The following is an 18,302-nucleotide window of genomic DNA, read 5'->3' as shown; positions in this document are numbered from 1 at the left end:
AAAGATATATATCTCAGTGTTGTTAATTGCATTCACTGTGTTGTGCAGCCATCATCATCACCCATTATCAAAACATTTTTATCATTCTAAATAGGATCCCTGTACATTTTAATCCTTAACTTCCCATTTCCTATTCCCACCACATGCCCTGGTAACCTACATTCTAGATTCTTATTCTTATTGTTTCAAATCAGTGAGATCACATGATATTTATACTTTTGTGTCTGGCGTATTTTACTCAACATAATGTCTTCAAGGTTCATCCATGTTTTTGCATGCATTAGGACTTCATTCCTTTTAATGGCTGAATAATATTCCATTGTATATATATATACTATATTTTATTTATCATTTGATGGACACTTAGGTTGCTTCCATCTTTTGGTAATTGTGAATAAATAATACCACTATGAAAATTGGTGTGAAGATATCTGAGTCTCTGCTTTCAATTCTTTTGGGTATTTACCTAGTAGTGGAATTGCCAAGTTACATGGTTGTTCTATACTTAGTTTTCTGAGGAACTACCAAACTATCTTTCACAGCTGCTGCACCATTTTACATTACCATCAGCAATGAATAAATGTCCCTGTTTGTCTACATCTTCTCCAACACTTGTTATTTTCTGTTTTTTTCTTTTTAACAGTCATTCTACTGGATGCAAGATGATATCACGTTGTAGTTTTTATTTTCATTTCCCTGATAGCTAATGGTGTTGAGCATCTTTTCATGAGCTTTCTGGCCATTTGTATGTCTTCTTTGAAGAGATGTCTATCAAGTTTTCTGCCCAGTATTTCACTGGGTTGATTATCTTTGTGTTGTTGAGGGATTTCTTTACATATTCTGGAAATTAAATCTTTATTAGATATGTGGTTTCCAAATATTTTCTCCCATTGTGTAGTTGGCTATATTACTTTCATGATAAAGTCCTTTGAAGCACAAAAGTTTTTACTGTTGTTGAGGTCCCATTTATCTATTTTTCCTTTAGTTGCTGTGCTTTGGGTATAAAGTCTAAGAAGGCATTGCCTATCATAAGGTCCTGAAGACTCATCCCTGATTTTCTTTTAGGTTTTTGATAGATGTGGCTTACATTTAAAACTTTGACTCATATTTAAGTTGATTTTTGTAAAATGTGTGAAGTATAGGTCCTCCTTTTCTTCATGGCAAATGGATATCCAGTATTCCCAGCACCATTTGTTGAAGATACTTTCTTTCCCAATTGAGTGGTTTTTGTCATCTTTTCAAAATCAGTTGATCATAAATGTGATGGTTGATTTATGAGCTCTCAATTCTACTTAATCGCTTTATGTCTGTCTTTGTGGCATTACCATTCTGTTTCGATTACTGAGCTTTGTAATAAGTTTTCAGATCAGGAAGTGAGACCTCATACTTCATTCTTCTTTTTTCAAAATGGCTTTAATTTTGGGACACCTTATGTTCCATATAAATGTGATTATTGACTTTTCCATTTCTGCAAAGAAGATTGTTTGAATTTTTATTGGGATTGCACTGAATCTATAAATTGATTTGAGCAGGATTGACATCTTAATGATGTTTTGTTTTCTAATCAATGAACAAGGAAGTGCTTCCATTTGTTTAGATTCTTTTTGATTTCCTTAGGAAATATTTTGCAGTTTTCTATGTACAAGTCCTTTCCATTCTTGGTTAGATTTATTCCTAGATATTTGATTGCTTTTTGTTGGTATTGTGAAGGGAATTTTTTTCTTGACTTCCTCTACTGATTGTTCATTACTTGTATATAGAGACCTTACTGATTTTTGGGAGTTGCTCTTGTACCCTACCACTTTGCTGAATTCATTTATTAGCTCTAGGAACTTTGTTGTATGTTTTTCAGAATTTTCTGTATGTAGGATCATGTCATATGCATGTAGGGAAAGTTTTACTTCTTCCTTTTCAATTTAGATGTCTTTTATTTCTTTTTATTTTTTTCCTAATTGCTCCAGCAAGAACTTCCTGTACAATGTTGAATAACAGTGGTGACAGTGGGCATCCTTGTCTTATTCCAGGTCTTAGTGGGAAAGCTTTCAGTCTTTCACCATTAAGTAGGATTTTTAGCTGTGGGCTTTTCATGTATGCTCCCATCTATATGAATATGATGAATAGCATTTCCATTTCTGCAAGGAAAGCAGTTGGAATTTTGACTGGTTTATGTTAAATCTGTAAGAAGTTTTGGGTAGATTTGATACCTTAACAATTTATTTCTTCCAATGATATCCTGGTGTATATTTCCATTTAGTTTTGTCTTTATTTTCTTTCAATTTTTAGTAGTTTTCTGAATACAAGTTCTTATTTTTTTTGAAATACATTCTTACATATTTTATTCTTTTAGTTTCCATTGTAAATTGATCTTTTCTCTCTCTTTTTTTTCAGATAGCTCCTTTCTGGTTTATAGAAAGAACACAAATTTTTAAAAATTGATCTAGTACCCCACCACTCTGCTGAATTAATTTATTGGTCTAATACCTTTCTTGTATATTCTTTGGGATTTTCTATAAATAGGATCATATCATCTGTGAAGTAGGTTAGTTTTGCTTCTCCTTTTCTATTTGGATAACTTTTCTTTCTTTTTTCACCTAATTGTACTGGGTAACACTTCAACAATGTTGATTAACAATGTGATAGTGAGCATCATTTCTTGTTCCTGATCTTGGGGGAAAAGCTTTCAGTCTTTCAGCATTGTATATGATGCTAGCTGTGTGCTTTTATTATACATCCTTTTTCACATAGAGAAAGTTGCTTTCTATTTCCAGTTTACTGAGTGTTTTGATCAGGATTTTGTCAAATGCCTTTAAAAAATGTCAATTGAGATAATCCTGCAGTTTTTGTTTGCTTCTTCTATTATTGTGGTATATTGCACTGATTAATTTTCTTATGTTGAAACACCTTTGCATTGCTGGAACAAATTCCACTAAATGATGTATAAACCATTGAGTCTGCTATTGGATTCAGTTTGCTAGTATTTCATTAAGGATTTTTTGCATCTATATTCATAAGGGTATTGGTCTATGAATTTATATTCTTGTGATATCTTTATCTGGCTTCAGTATTCAGGTGATGCCGGCCTCATACAATAAATAAGGAAGTGTTCCCTCCTATAAAATTTTTGGAAGTGTTGAGAATTGGTAATTCTTTGAATGTTTTGTGAAGTTCACCAGTTCAGGGCAAGTTCTGAGTAAGTGAACCTGTGGACTACCCTGGCTCAGTCCCACAGACAGCCCTACCCCAGAATGGGTAGAGAGAGACAGAGAGAGAGATAGAGAGCCTTATATGGATGCCATATTGTTTTATTATCTAATCTGGGAAGTGACATATCATCACTTTTATTGTGTACTGTTTGCTCCCCAGATCAACCCTGTAGAGTGTGGCAGGGGATTACACAATGGTGTGGTAACAGTAAGAGGTGATTATAGCCTGTTAGAGTTTCTTTCTTCTAATCCAGTGCCAGATGCTTTCTCACCTTAACCTCAAGGCAACAACAGCCACTACCATTCCAATGGGGGCTTCTAATAACAGTTTCCCAAAAAGCTATGGATTCACTAATCTGAAATTTTTGCTACTTATTGAAAAGTTCTAGCAATATTTCTCTGAGGGTCACTTCATTTTATAAGATATTGTTGTTTCTCCTTTGCATGTAATTATACATCACTGAAACACTTAGAAAAACACTTCTTTTTGTTATGAAAGGAAAGATAAATGCATGAATTCCAGTCTTTTTTTTAAATTTTAGAATTGTCAATGTCCATGTACAGAAAAATACTGTGTAGTATTTTTTTATATTTTAAGTTTTGGAATTTCCTAAATAGAATAATAAACTTTCTTTAGTAAATTTAAGCATATCTAATCTCCTTGCTCCTTTTGCCAGAAGAAGAATTGTATTGTAAGATTATTTGATATGATAGTTGTTTTGCAGCAGCATTTAAGAATTTAGAAAGTACTTGTGGCTGTAATTCACAGAAATTAAAGATCAGAATAATGATTAATTACAGAATACTTTAGAGTCATAATTTCTAACTATCATTCTAAGGCTAAGAATTTGTGTCTTTGAGTTTATTTGCCCACTTCTCAAATGCACAAATAGATTACACCCTCATTGAACTTCAAACTTTTATTTCGTGACAACTATGTCATCTAGAGATTGGGACATTGACATTGGTCTGAAGAAGATCAATTTTTAAATCATTGTTGTATTTAAAATCCAAGAAAATTGTATTTCAGGCATTATTTTTGAATTAAATACTCCTTTTGAACTTGTTAATTTTGTGTACTAAGGCTATTAGATTTTTGGTGAATTATCTCTTTCAAACCTACTGTACTCTAAAAAGTCTTTTGGTTGATATCCTTGGATACACATTGATCATTTCTTAAAGTTTTTTTTCTTTTACCAATTCTCTTTGCTCTATAATGAAATGAATACTTGCTACTATGTAAAGTATAGCATCAGAAGGGTTGAAGAACTGAATTGAATTTTCTTGTCTGTTAAGACTAATTTGCTCCATTGTTTCTCCCAGAAGTAACGAATATGTTCATATGTTCTACATTTCCATCCCTTTGTCTTTGCCTCTGTTTCCATCCTTGTCTTTCTTCTTCCAATCTGTTTCTACTCCAGGTATTCACATTTTCTCCATTATCCTAAATTGCTTTATGTTTGTTGCTCTTAGCTATTGTTTGGACCTTTGAACACACAAATGGAATTAGTTGACAAAGTGTTTTAACATTTTTTGGAATTTTTCCAATATCTTCCATTGGAAAAGTAGAAAATACATTTTCCTTTTTGTTAGGCATTCCCCTGGCTCATATCGTAAAATAAAGGTATAAAGTATATAAACAAATAAAATGGAAAATCTTTATTTTCCATAAGAAAATTATACACCTCTTTTTTCCCACCTGACGTTCCAATGATAACATTTTGATGATCTCAGTCTGAGAATCCCAGAACACTAAAGCCTTACTCAGTCATTGTATTCTACAGAAGCTAATTAGTCACCTCCCTAAAATAGCAGTGTTTTGTATAATTTCTTCTCCTAGGTAGGACAGGTGGTGTGAGGTGGTTAATGCTTATACACTGGAGAAAATCTACTTTGGGTACCTTCCCTGCTTCCTTCACTATGCTATCATCTGAGGACTTCTGATAGCTTAAGTAGGTGGTCCTGGGGGCTATTCTTACCACAACGCTTTTCTCAGGTTTCCATGCCTCCAGAGAGGCAGGATTAATAGCAAGATCAGAAGAAGCAGAAATTTCATATAAAGGGAGAATTTGGACAATTTTTTGGAGAATAGCATATTAAAGAATATGTGGTTCATTTTTAATGGGAATCCAGACTTAAGAATCAAGGTATTGTTGTAGAAGTCGAGAGAGGTTCAATTATTTGTGTATAGAAAGGCCAGGACTCAGGACTAATTTTGGGAAGGAAAAAGGATTTATTTATGACTGGCCAGGCTCAAAGCTTCTCATTCAAAATCAACAAGATTTTTGAGTTCTTTCTATACAGAGCAAGGGCCAAATGGTTCTTTGTTTCAGTGCTCAATAGGCTTGAATTAACATATATCTTCCACATCCTAAGTAAGCTTTTAGCATGGACTTCGTACAGTCTAGATAAGCTTTTGGCACATTTGGTTTGCATTTTCCCTGAATATTTAAAGTTTATAGAGTTTGAATTGCTAAACTGTTTCTCCGGAACTTGAGTTGTTGTCATGGTTACCAAGGGCAGGGCTGCAGTTCTCACTGTCCCAAAGGCAAGGCTCGGTCAGGTTATCTATGAAGAGATGAATAGCGCCCCCCACCCACAGCCTACATCAGTATGGGAAAAAGAATCATCACAGTAACCTTACAATTACTGTTCCTGATACTAAGTTCTCTGATGCTTTTTCTTCCTAGTTTCTCCATTTGAAAGCATCATTTATTTTATAAAATTTTCAGTTATTTTATTTTTGTGTTCACACACTGTATCAGCCATCATCTAATTTGGTGAACTAATTTCAATGTGACCTCTAGCTACCAAAGATCTCTGTCTCTTTTGTGATTCCCCTTTCTTGCTCATATGGTCAAAAAACCAAACAAAAACAAAAAACAAACCCAAACAACAACAAACACAAAAAACAAAAAAATTCACTAGTTAAAATTCTAAGTATTGGAGCATTTCTGAAAAGTTTCACAATTATAGTCTTTGTAGCTTTTCTCCAAGTTCATAATATTCATCTTCAAAAAGATGATCACAGTTGCTTGGAAACCTTTCTATTTATTGCAACTGTTAACAGTTTTTGTGTGTGCAAAAAATCTTTATTACTGAATTAATCATTTATAATCTTGTTGTCTATATTTTGTCCCCATTCATTACCACTATATTTTTCTTTTTTCCTCTATTATTTGATTTCAGTTGCTCTCTTTTTGAGTGTCACAGTGTTGTGGAATTTAAGAGAAGTTTAATTAATTGAGTATAGAGAGGAAAGGCTAAATGGTTTCTTTGTTTTAGTTTTCAATAGGCTTCAATTAGCATATATCTCTTTCACATTTTAGGTAAGCTTTTAGCAAGGACTCTAGACATTTTAGATAAGCCTTGGTTTTTGCATTTTTTTTTAAATACTTAAAGTTTATAGCTTTTGCTTTGTTAAACATTTCCTGGGACTGGAGCCTGCTGGTCCCTAAGAGCAGGACTGCAGCCTCTTACTGTTTTACACCCACAAGTCAAACAACTTAGTTATCTCTGAAGAGACAAAGAGCCTTCCACCCATAGCCCACATCATTCCCTTCTTTTGTCAAAGTTTACTTGCTAAGCTTTGGCATAATTATTGTTGTAGCTATGAGGTGGATGACTGTTTGTTGTCTTGACTGATTATTTATCAGTCTTTAGTACAGCATCAAGGACTGTTTTTAGAAGTTTAGAACTTTTTATTTTGGACAGCAGAATCTTGGGCAGGGGCTTTTTGCAGTTATTCTGCTGCCACTGGCACTCACGTGGATTTTTAGTTAGGTTCCAGATCCATCTATTACTTTTATTTTACTCTTAAAGAGTTTACACCTTTAATTTAAAAGGGGTGCTGAAGGGAGACGATTTTTTTTTTGTAATTGTTTCTTGCTGGCTATGGGCTGTAGTTATTGCTTAATAAGGTGTAAAACTCTTTAATTTATTTTAACTGGAGGAAGATGGATCTGGCATTTTGTACGAAGTTGGATGAAGTTTTTATATGGTTAATAAGATGTTTACTCTGAAAGAAACAAACTTAATTAAAATTTTGGAATACTCGTTTTTTTAAAAGAGGACACATTGGATTACAGAGGTAGACAAGGTTAGGTGCTTATAAAGATGGCACTCTTTAAAAGCTGGTGGGAACAGCATATATTTTTTTTTAAGTTATTTATTTTTAGAGAGAAATTGCAACAGACACTTAGCTTTGTCTGAAGACACATTTTAAGCTGTTTAATGATTGACACTCATTTGCTCTGTTAGATGCTCTTGGTGAACTGGCACTCTTTGGGCAACTGGCTTTACTCAGGATTAGAACACTAATTTGGAAATACTTTTAGTTTTTACTTGTGGGAGTGATTAGAACTACAGAATAAAGATTTTTACACTTTGGTTTTTATTGTACAATTTTTAGCAATTTTGACTTGTTCAATAGGTGACTCACTATCAGCAAGCAAGCTTTACTTTTGCTAACTTGAGACTGGCTGAGACTGCTACTTTATTTTATAGACATGTTATTAACTGTTTAGAAAATGATTTTATTAGGAATTTAACATGTCTAATATACTTTTGCACTTGATTTAAAATAGAAAAGATAACATTACAATTATTAGGCATATATTTAGTACAGGATAAAAGTACAGCACTTAACATTAACTAATGTATTACTTAATGCATAAGGATTTAGAGTTGCTATTATTAGTTTTGAGTTTTAGGTTTGTAATACTTTACATGTTATCTTTCTATGAGAGCAGGCCATAATGCTAATTGTGTTTAAGTTTTACTTACAGTTTCTTGGTATCATGGCTCTACTTAGCATGTTTTTCAACGCAGTGAGCAAGTTGCAGCATTTTTCTAGTATTTTAGAGATTTTCTAGTATTTTACTAGCTTGGTGCATAGTGCTCTCTGGCACCATGGAACAGTGCCAGTCTGGAGGCGATATTTATTGTACACTTGGCTGTACTGAGTTATTATTGGCTGCAGGAGCTTGAAACTGCAATATAGTTTTTATTGACTTTAGGAGCAGAACTAGAGACTGATATAGCACATATTTTTAATTGAGGGGTTAGTGACTAGCTTAGCTAATAACTCACATGGAGAGGCCACTTGTAATGTATACAAGGCTTGGTTTGAATGCATAAGAGTTTGACAATGTTAAAGTTTATTTTTTGTTTTATATATATTTTAAACAACTTAACGCAATACATATATTAAATGACTATTTACTTACACAATTTTACTATGAAGATAACAGTAGGTACTTTACTTTAGTAATAGAGGAAAAATATTATTTTTCATTGTTAGAATGAAAACAGAATATTTCTAATAGAATCAAGACAACTTTTTATTACTATTTACTTAAATGTGTATTTTGCAGTGGCTTTCAGACAGGTTTATTATCATGAAGTTATTTTTGCTACTAATACTAATTTAAGTTTTTTTTAGTTAACAATGACTTTTACAACTAGAATTATTTAAACATTTTTAGTTTGGAAGATGTTTTACAAACTTTTTATAATTGACTATAACTGCATTGACTAGACACTTCATGTTTAAATAAACTTACTAAATTATAATTACTAATGAAAGAAATTTACTCTTTATTTAAGAGAGCATATTTACAATCTTTTTTTTTAGCTTAATTTTACTAATGTGAACTTACAATTTTTACTTACAATTTTCATTACTGTAAAGATTTTGTACATATGTTAATTTAGTTTATAAATTAACTATGGGAGATTACACTCAAGTTAAATAAAATTGAAACTATAATAGTTTATGCAAGGAATGTTCTCTTTTTTTTTTACAGGAAGCTAAAAACTTCTTTTCTTTAAGTTATGAAAATTATTAATTTAAAAGCATAACTGATTACCAGGTTTTAAAACACATGCATACTGACTTCTAGGTTTTAAAACACATTACACAATTACTTAATTTTTTTAAAATCATAACTCAGGAAAGATTTTTCTATAGTTTTTATGGATTTTTTTTTACTTATTGAAATTTGTTAATAGAGCTACTAATTACTTTATTTTGTTGGAAAGAAATTTTCTGGAAGAAAATAAGGCTCACCAGATTGTGGAGAAGAAAATACTTTATTCTCAATTTTGCAAGAAGGGGCGCAGAGCCAGATATGGCTGGTGCCCGAACAAAGAAAAATGACACAATTTATACTTTTAAGCTTAGCATGCAAGCTTTTTTTGTTTTTTTATAGATTGGATACTTTAGAAGTTACAGCTTATCTGAGATTTAACTTTTTTAAGCAAAAGGTTGATTTAACTGCTTCTTTTATCACATTTTAACTATTTTAGTTTTTACTTGCTCCCTCCCTTTGTCAAATAAGGAATAGAATTTAGTGCTGAAATGGCACTGACTTAGTTAGCTTTTTTTTGGGCATCTTTTTACTGCCTATAGGACTGGCTTAAACTGGTCTCTTCCACTGCTGTCTAACTCGGGAGTGGGAGACTGAGGCAGCAGGCCGCCGGGTTACATTAACATTTTTTTTCTGTGAAAATTAACTTAATCTTTGTTTTGTTTTCTTTAATCTAGACTAATTTCTAGGATATTAGGACTCGAATTTATAAATACTCTTCTTATTAAAATCGAGACTCTACTCTTTTAGTGGATATAAGACTAGTACTAGATTTTAACATGCAGTTAGACAAACTCAAAACACCAGAGCTTTTCTCTGGTTTTCTTCTTTTTTTTAAGCTTAGAGAGAACGGCTTCCCCCTAGCCTTCTGGGGCTACTAGGGTTCTCTCGGGAGGTGATTAGCTTTTCTTTCTTAGCAATTAAAGCTAGGGCCTTCCAGACTCTGCTCACCCGGGGAGTCTTACTTTCTTTTATGTTCGGAGTTCTTTTTTGTTCTCAGAATTTTTTTTTTCAGACCTTCTATTGCCTTCGATTTTTGTCGGGAAGATTCTGGTGGAGCCCACATCTTTTCTGGATTAAATTTAATCCAGGGGCGCCCAGATTTGGGGTTCACCCGAGTCTTCCCCGCTTCCTCGGGGATTTGGAAGGGGCAGCAAAATGCTACTGTCTCTGGCTTTTATTTTTATCCCTGTTGCCATTAATGTTGTGGAATTTAAGAGAAGTTTAATTAATTGAGTATAGAGAGGAAAGGCTAAATGGTTTCTTTGTTTTAGTTTTCAATAGGCTTCAATTAGCATATATCTCTTTCACATTTTAGGTAAGCTTTTAGCAAAGACTCTAGACATTTTAGGTAAGCCTTGGTTTTTGCATTTTTTTTTTTTTAAAGATTTATTTATTTATTTATCCCCCCCCCCCCCCCCCCCCCGTTGTCTGTTCTTGGTGTCTATTTGCTGCGTCTTGTTTCTTTGTCCGCTTCTGTTGTCATCAGCGGCAGGAGAAGTGTGGGCGGCGCCATTCCTGGGCAGGCTGCTCTTTCTTTTCACGCTGGGCGGCTTTCCTCATGGCTGCACTCCTTGGCGTGGGGCTCCCCCACGCGGGGGACTCCCTTGCGTGGCATGGCACTCCTTGCGCGCATCAGCGCTGCACAAGGCCAGCTCCACACAGGTCAAGGAGGCCCGGGGTTTGAACCGCGGACCTCCCATATGGTAGACGGACGCCCTAACCACTGGGCCAAAGTCCGTTTCCCTGCATTTTTTTTAAATACTTAAAGTTTATAGCTTTTGCTTTGTTAAACATTTCCTGAGACTAGAGCCTGCTGGTCCCTAAGAGCAGGACTGCAGCCTCTTACTGTTTTACACCCACAAGTCAAACAACTTAGTTATCTCTAAAGAGACAAAGAGCCTTCCACCCATAGCCCACATCAACAGCACTGAATCCATGTCTTTTTAAAAATCTTTCTCTTTTGGATCCTCTGTAACATATGAAAGTTACTATGACTCCTTACTTTTTACCATTGCTTTCATCTTTGTCTCCTGTTGCAGTATGTGGAAGGGAAGCTGAATTTTTGAAAGGCAGTTAATATATAAAAATAGTGATAGTAGTGATAAAAAAAATGGTGATGGTAAATGCTATATATTTGCTCCTTCAATCATGTTTTTTTTCCATTTTTTTGTCTTTTTATTTTTTAATATTACATTAAAAAAAATATGAGGTCCCCATATACCTCCCCAACCCCCACACCCTACTCCTCCCCTCATAACAACAATCTCCTCCATCATCATGAGACATTCATTGCATTTGGTGAGTACATCTCTGAGCACCGCTACACCTCATGGTCAGTGGTTCACATCATAGCCCACACTCTCCCACAGTCAACCCAGTGGGCCATGGGAGGACATACAATGTCTGGTAACTGTTCCTGCAGCACCACCCAGGACAACTCCAAGTCCCAAAAATGCCCCCACATCTCATCTCTTCCTCCCACTCCCTACCCCCAGCAGACACCATGGCCACTTTCTCCACACCAATGTCACATTTTCTTCGATTACTAATCACAATAGTTCATGAATAGAATATCAGTAAGTGCACTCTAATCCATACTCTATTCCTCCATCCTGTGGACCTTGGAATGGTTGTGTCCACTCCATATCTGTATCAAGAGGGGGCTTAGCTTCCACATAGATGCTGGATGCAATTCTCCTGCTTTCAGTTGTAGGCACTCTTGGCTCCCTGGTGTGGTGGTTGACCTTCTTCACCTCCATGTTAGCTGAGTGGGGTAAGTCCAATAAACCAGAGTGTAGGAGCTGAAGTCTGTTGAGGCTCAGGGCCTGGCTATCACTTGGTCAGTCCAGAGATTCAGGTCCCCTGGGTATACATTAAACCCCAGCACCAACTACAGTTCAGGTAAAAGTAACACAAGAGGCATGTGAACAAAGATCACATCTGAGTCCAGCTCCATCACACAGAAACACAAACTCCAAAGTAGGGCCAAGTGACATGGCACTGAATTCCAAGTGCCATGACCATAGAACCTGTGGGTCTCTGTAGCCCTCAGAAGAACCAATACCTGGTGTTGTATATACTTTATCTGTCTCTGGGACTCTGCTGAGGTGTGCGTAAGGGTCTCTGATAACCTCCCGGCTCTTTTTGGAGACTCATAGCCATATAAACTCATTTCCATTTCCCCCTTTTATTCAGGTCAAAAAGCATTTTTAACTCCTGGCATTATATGTAGATTGAGATATTCTGCTGGTCCAAGTTGATCCTTTTATTCAAGGTCATTTTCTAGTTACATCATCAGCTGGTACTTTGTAGTAATCCCTCAGTGCCAGGGAGGCTCATTCCCAGGAGTCATGTCCCATGCTGGGGGGAAGGCAATGCATTTACATGCTGAGTTTGGCTTTGAAACTGGCCGCATTTGAGCAACACGGAGGCTCTCAGATATCCTGCAGCTCTAGGCCTTGTTCTTATTTCAGGTGTACAGGCTCACAAGCATAGTCATTAGTATCAAGGGTTCATTGTTGGACTTTCCTTCTTTTTTGGTCTTTGCCATTGCACTTTGGGAATTGTTGCTGTTCCTTTAGGAACTGTGATAGAGCTCCCCTGGCTAGGAACTCAGCACTCCCTCAGTTGCTGTTTTTAGTTGTAACCACTATGAAAATATCCAAATATTTTTATGTACCCTGGATATATGCCCTGTAGAACTCCCTGCCAACCATGTATACCCTGTCAATACCATCCCACACCAGTATTCCTCCCCTGCCATTGTTGAACCTCTATGTGATCCAAAACTTCTTCAAAAGTGAAGCCCAATATATTGCCAGGTTCCATTAATAGTAAAATGGAATATAGTGATGAGTTTAAAGGTTAGATGTAGAATACATATTAATTTAGAAAAATTAAGGTAAAAATAAATTGGGGTATCAAAAAATTAAAAAATGCAAAAGCTTTGTTTTTGATGTTTTGCCTTCCATCACTGCAATAAGTGTTGCCCTGTATGCAAATTGGCAAGGCAACTACTTCTGTCTTTTCCTCAGTGTCTATGTCCTATCTTTTTCTTTTTTCTTTTCTAATTATTAAGCTTTGTCTTCACAAAAGTTTTAGATCACAGTAATTCATATATACAATGTACAGTACTCCCACATATCCAACATAAAACTCTTTTCCCTTCCACAGCAATAATCTTTTTATATATTCATACTATATTTACTGAAACTGATGTGCAGATATTGAGACAATAGCTTTCAGACAAAGTAACATTTGTGTTTACATTGTGATGTTTTTTTAATTAACTTAAAAAAATCTCATTACGTGTTCTTCTTTACAAAGTCTTTTTTCCTCCTGACTTCAAATTTTAAATGATTACCAATTTTTTTCTCCATGTCCAAGTTTTCTTGCCTATCATTTTCATGGCTTTTTAATGAATAGTGACATGATGATTTGCTGAATCTTTTCTGATGCCAAAAACTTTGATATGTTTTTGTTCTTTTCCATTCTCGTCAGTACCACCCCTCCAAATTGTAATAATGATCTGTGTATTTAAATTTTGCTCTGTCACTAGTAGCTGTGAGATAATGGGTAAATCAAGTTATGTATGGATTTAATGTTTTTATGTGTAGAATGGGCTATGCTTTTGAGTTTAATGATATGAGTTATTATTTTAGATCTCAAAAAATATTTGCATGATGTTGTGTAAACTGTACTGAATTTACATCATAAGACTTGACTTTTGGTTCCACACTAACTGGCTCTTATGGTTTAGAGTAAGTTGCCAAATTCTCTGAGCTTGCAATTCCTCATCTATAAATGAAAAATCGTTCTACCATCTGAAATATTCTCACTCTTTGTCTCCAAATATATGATTATGAGGATCAAATATATTAAAGCATTTGGTATATATTGTGCCAGTTCTAAATTTCCATTATTACCTATTTCTGAAATTTTTAAAATCTGGTGAATGTACATGTATATTTTCTTCTTTGCCTTTAAGAAGGGTATGGGAGATCACATTTCATGGACCCTGGAGAACAGAAACTGTTTCTGCCTCCATCTCCTCAATTTTTTTTTAAAAGCCTTTTTGTTGTTTAAACCAAGGTCCTATATAAAATTTGTATGGAGGCTTCTTTATTCTTCATGTGGGGATTTTTAGCAGGATTATTAGGTATTCTTCTGTTGGAAGTGGTTGGAAAATGTATTAACATTCAGTTTGAATTGGGAAAACATCCTTTTGCTGGACTTAATGGAAAAAGATGTTAGTTTACAAAACAAGGAAGTGTGGAAAATTATGGCTCTGAAGAAACTTCCTTGCCTCAGAGTAGTGTTATTAACAAAATAATCAAGACATCTTTACTATTTATTTCATTCTGTATACCAGGAAACAAAAATGATAGAAGAAATTGTTCTTATCCTCCTCAAACTTACAATATGGAGAGCAAATCTCTTAAAAATGAAAGCATTGAAGAACAGTGATTGGTAGCAAAGGCTTTTCTCTAATGAAGGAAGCACATTATTCTATCTCCTCAAAATACCTTCCACTTTCCTCTCAGTTAATCCAATTCCTACTAATTTTTCAAAGCTTTCTCTAAAATCTTGTGCCGTTTTTAAGCTTTCTCTTAATTTCCCAGCAGAAACTTGCATATCCTTACTTACAAACACTAATCTGGAACTTCTATAGTGAAAAATACTGTGGTTTATTTGTTATGTGGGGATTTATTATTTTTCCAATTAAATTTTAAGTTTCCTGGCTTTAGGAGTGAGAGAAGGAAAAGAAAATCATGAACTAGAACACTAGGGAAATTTTCAAGGAGGAAATAGGATTTTTGTTAACTTTTAAGGATTCTTAATTGGAAGTGTTCAATGTTGCACTGTCCAATGAATACCTACTAGCCATATATGCTAGTATAACTGAGGAAATGAACTTTTTTTTTAAGATTTATTTTTTATTTATTTCTCTCCCCTTCCCCTGCCCCCCAGTTGTTTGCTCTCTGTGTCCATTCACTGTGTGTTCTTCCATGACTGATTCTATTCTTATCAGTGGCACCGGGAATTTGTACTTCTTTTTGTTGCATCATCTTGTTGTGTCAGCTCTGTGTGTGTGCAATGCCATTCTTGGGCAGGCTGCACTTTCTTTTGTGCTGGGCGGCTCTTTTTGCACGTAGGGCTCCCCTACGCGGGGAACACCCCTGCATGGCATGGCACTCCTTGCTTGCATCAGCACTGCGCATGGGCCAGCTCCACATGGGTCAAGGAGATCTGGGGTTTGAACTGCAGACCTCCCATGTGGTAGGTGGATGCCCTATCCATTGGGCCAAGTCCACTTCCCTGAACTTTTTAATTTCATCTAATAACACGTGACTACTAGTTATGGTATTGGACTGAAAGTTTTAGAGTTTGGATTATCTCTTATTTATTATTTTTCTACTATGTAGAATCCAAAGCCATATGTGGATCAAATTTCTTCATCTGTAAGTAGTTGTGTGTCCCTCACTAGATCTTGACTTTTTATTTCTTACTCACATAGTAAATGAGGAATTTGGAGTAGATACCTTCTGGAGCATTTGTGTGGTAGGAGTTTTATGACAAAATTATTCATCATGTAGAACTGAAGTGTGTGTGTAAATGCCTGTAAGTACAAACAAAATATTAAAGGGAAAAATGTTTTTTTTAAATTTTTAATTTTATGATGCTGGGTTTCTTATGTCCTCACCTTTCAGTACCAAACCTGAGGTTTCTTATGCATTCATATATTTTTATTTTACCAGCATTTTATTGTTCCTATTCCAACCTCCCTCTTTTCTCAACACACTTTACCTTTAGCCATGGTCACATATTGTGTATGAAGGAGGGACTGAGGCAGTGATGTGTTTGACCCACAGTTAGGTTGTATTTTCCATGTGGTAACATGCATTCCTACAAGAATAGGGAAGAATCAGAGAGACTCACATAGTAATTGAGGATTAGGGTCAAGGAACAGTCAAAATTGGCATTGGATGGGTTGAAGCAGAGAATGACATAAAAGAGGATAAAACTGATGGAGATGAAGGACGAGAGTTCTATTGTTATATGCCAACTATGGGCTTAGTAGTATGCATTTCTTCATCTCCAGCAATCTCTAGAAACTTATAGTTCCAGTAGCTCTATACAGGGTCCACAAATTTAGGATCATGAAGCAGTTGAACAAATAAATCCACTACTTTGTTAACCGCCTTGGCTTGTTAACTACCAATTCCCAACTTGTACACACTGGCCATATCCTGACTGTCAAGCATCCTACTAGTTACTCTCACTTATACTTTAATGCCCACACATCATTCCCCATTTACCCTTGCCTTTGTCCTGTCATACCTTTGAGTCACTTATGTGCCCTATTTCAGGTTCTGTTATACACTCTCCTGCTTTGTGGGCTTTGGGTGAATTGTTAATGTAAATGTTTTGTAGCGATTTGAGAATGACTATAAACGTCATATTATGTGCATGAAATGATGCAAGGTTAGGTGGAGAGACAACTTGAATGACTGAAGAATATTCCGTGAGCAAGTCAAGAACAGAACCTATGAGTTCTGGGAAATAAGGCCTTCTCCAACTGTTCTTTTCTTATCTGTTATATAATGCACTACCTTCCCTGATCTTCTCAATATGTGTCATGCACATCTACTATGTTTTCATATTTGCTATCTTATCCTGTTTATAGGTTGAAAATAATTCTGAGAGGCCATGGTGACTGGAAAATTACATGTGGAAGTGACTCATCTGATTCAGGTGATCATGGGAGAAATTTGTTATTTTATGAATATAGGGCCCTTTTCTGAATTGGGGGATATATAATTTTGTAGAGTGAATGTCCTTGAATAATTAATCATAATTCTCGGATATTATTACCATTCTTATTTTAGTTTTCTTTTTATTTTCTTTTATGTGGTAACAGTGGAGGCACTCCATCTGATAAATCAATGGATGGAGCAAATCACTCCATGGTGTCAGAGTTTGTGTTTTTGGGGCTCTCCAATATCTGGGAGATCCAAATTCTCTTCTTTGTGTACTCCTCCATATTTTACATGGCAAGCATGCTGGCAAACTCTCTCAGTGTGCTCACAGTGGCTGCTGACCCTCATTTACACTCCCCAGTATACTTTCTTTTGTCCAATCTCCCCTTCATTGACCTGAGTGTTTCTTCTGTCCTTATCCCCAAGTTGATTTATGACCTTTTCAGAAAGCACTAAGTCATCTCCTTTGGAAGCTGCATCACTCAGATCTTCTTCATTCATACTACTGGTAGTGTGGAGATGGTGCTGCTTATATATATGACCTTTAACAGATATATTGCCATTTGTAAGCCTCTTCACTATTTTACTGTTATGAGCCAAAAAATGTGTGTTTTTCTTCTGTTTGCTGCATGAATAATTGCTGTGATCCACTCTGGAAGCCAATTATAAAATTGCCGTTCTGAGACCCTAATGTGTTGGACAACTTTTACTGTGACCTACCTCAGTTAACTAACCTTACCTGCATAGACAACACCTACAGGCTGCAATTCATATTTAGGGTCAACAGTGGGTTTATATCTCTGGGATCATTCATCATCTTGATCATTTCCTACATTTTTTGATCGTTTCCTACATTTTTGATCATTTCCTACATTTTGAAGAGTTCAGAAACACTCTTCAGATGGCTTATCCAATGGTCTTTCCACTTTGTCATCTCACATTGTGATGGTTATTTTGTTTTTTGGCCCTTGTATCTTTATTTATACCCAGCCTCCCTGTTCATCACATATAGACAAATTACTTGCTGTTTCTGATGTAGTTCTCACTCCTTTTCTGAATCCAGTCATCTCTACATTCAGGAACAGACATGAAGATGGTGATGAGGAGAGTAGGCAACCAACTTATTATTTATGGAAAGGTTTCTTAAATGTGGAAAGTCTTAAGAGTTTCTTTTATTGACATATAGTCACATTAAGTTTATATTGTTTCAATATCTTGAGTTTCTATGTACTTTCTTATTATTTACTTAACATGGTTCTTTTAAAATATTATATTATATATTGTTTTGCTGCCTATGGTTGAAGGAAGCAAGTGGTACAATGAAATGTACCTCCGGGAGAAGGCCAATTGTTTTTTTCTCAAATAACATTACTTTTGTGCATTTACCGTGGTCTAGGTTTCAAACTGTGACTCTTCATATTCACAGATTGGGCTATATAAGAAAATATTTGACCCAATAAATGGAT

At 35.3% G+C, this 18,302-nt stretch overlaps 1 pseudogene; it reads left to right on the top strand.

The window, feature by feature from the left end:
* Positions 1-17,022: 17,022 nt before the first annotated feature.
* On the top strand, positions 17,023-17,983 carry LOC101435007 (olfactory receptor 4F3/4F16/4F29-like; annotated as a pseudogene).
* The last annotated feature ends 319 nt before the right edge of the window (positions 17,984-18,302 follow it).

This window comes from Dasypus novemcinctus, chromosome 3, assembly GCF_030445035.2.
Source record: "Dasypus novemcinctus isolate mDasNov1 chromosome 3, mDasNov1.1.hap2, whole genome shotgun sequence".
NCBI lineage: Eukaryota > Metazoa > Chordata > Mammalia > Cingulata > Dasypodidae > Dasypus > Dasypus novemcinctus.
Note: the sequence above shows the minus strand (reverse complement) of the source record. Positions and strands in the feature narration are given on the sequence as shown.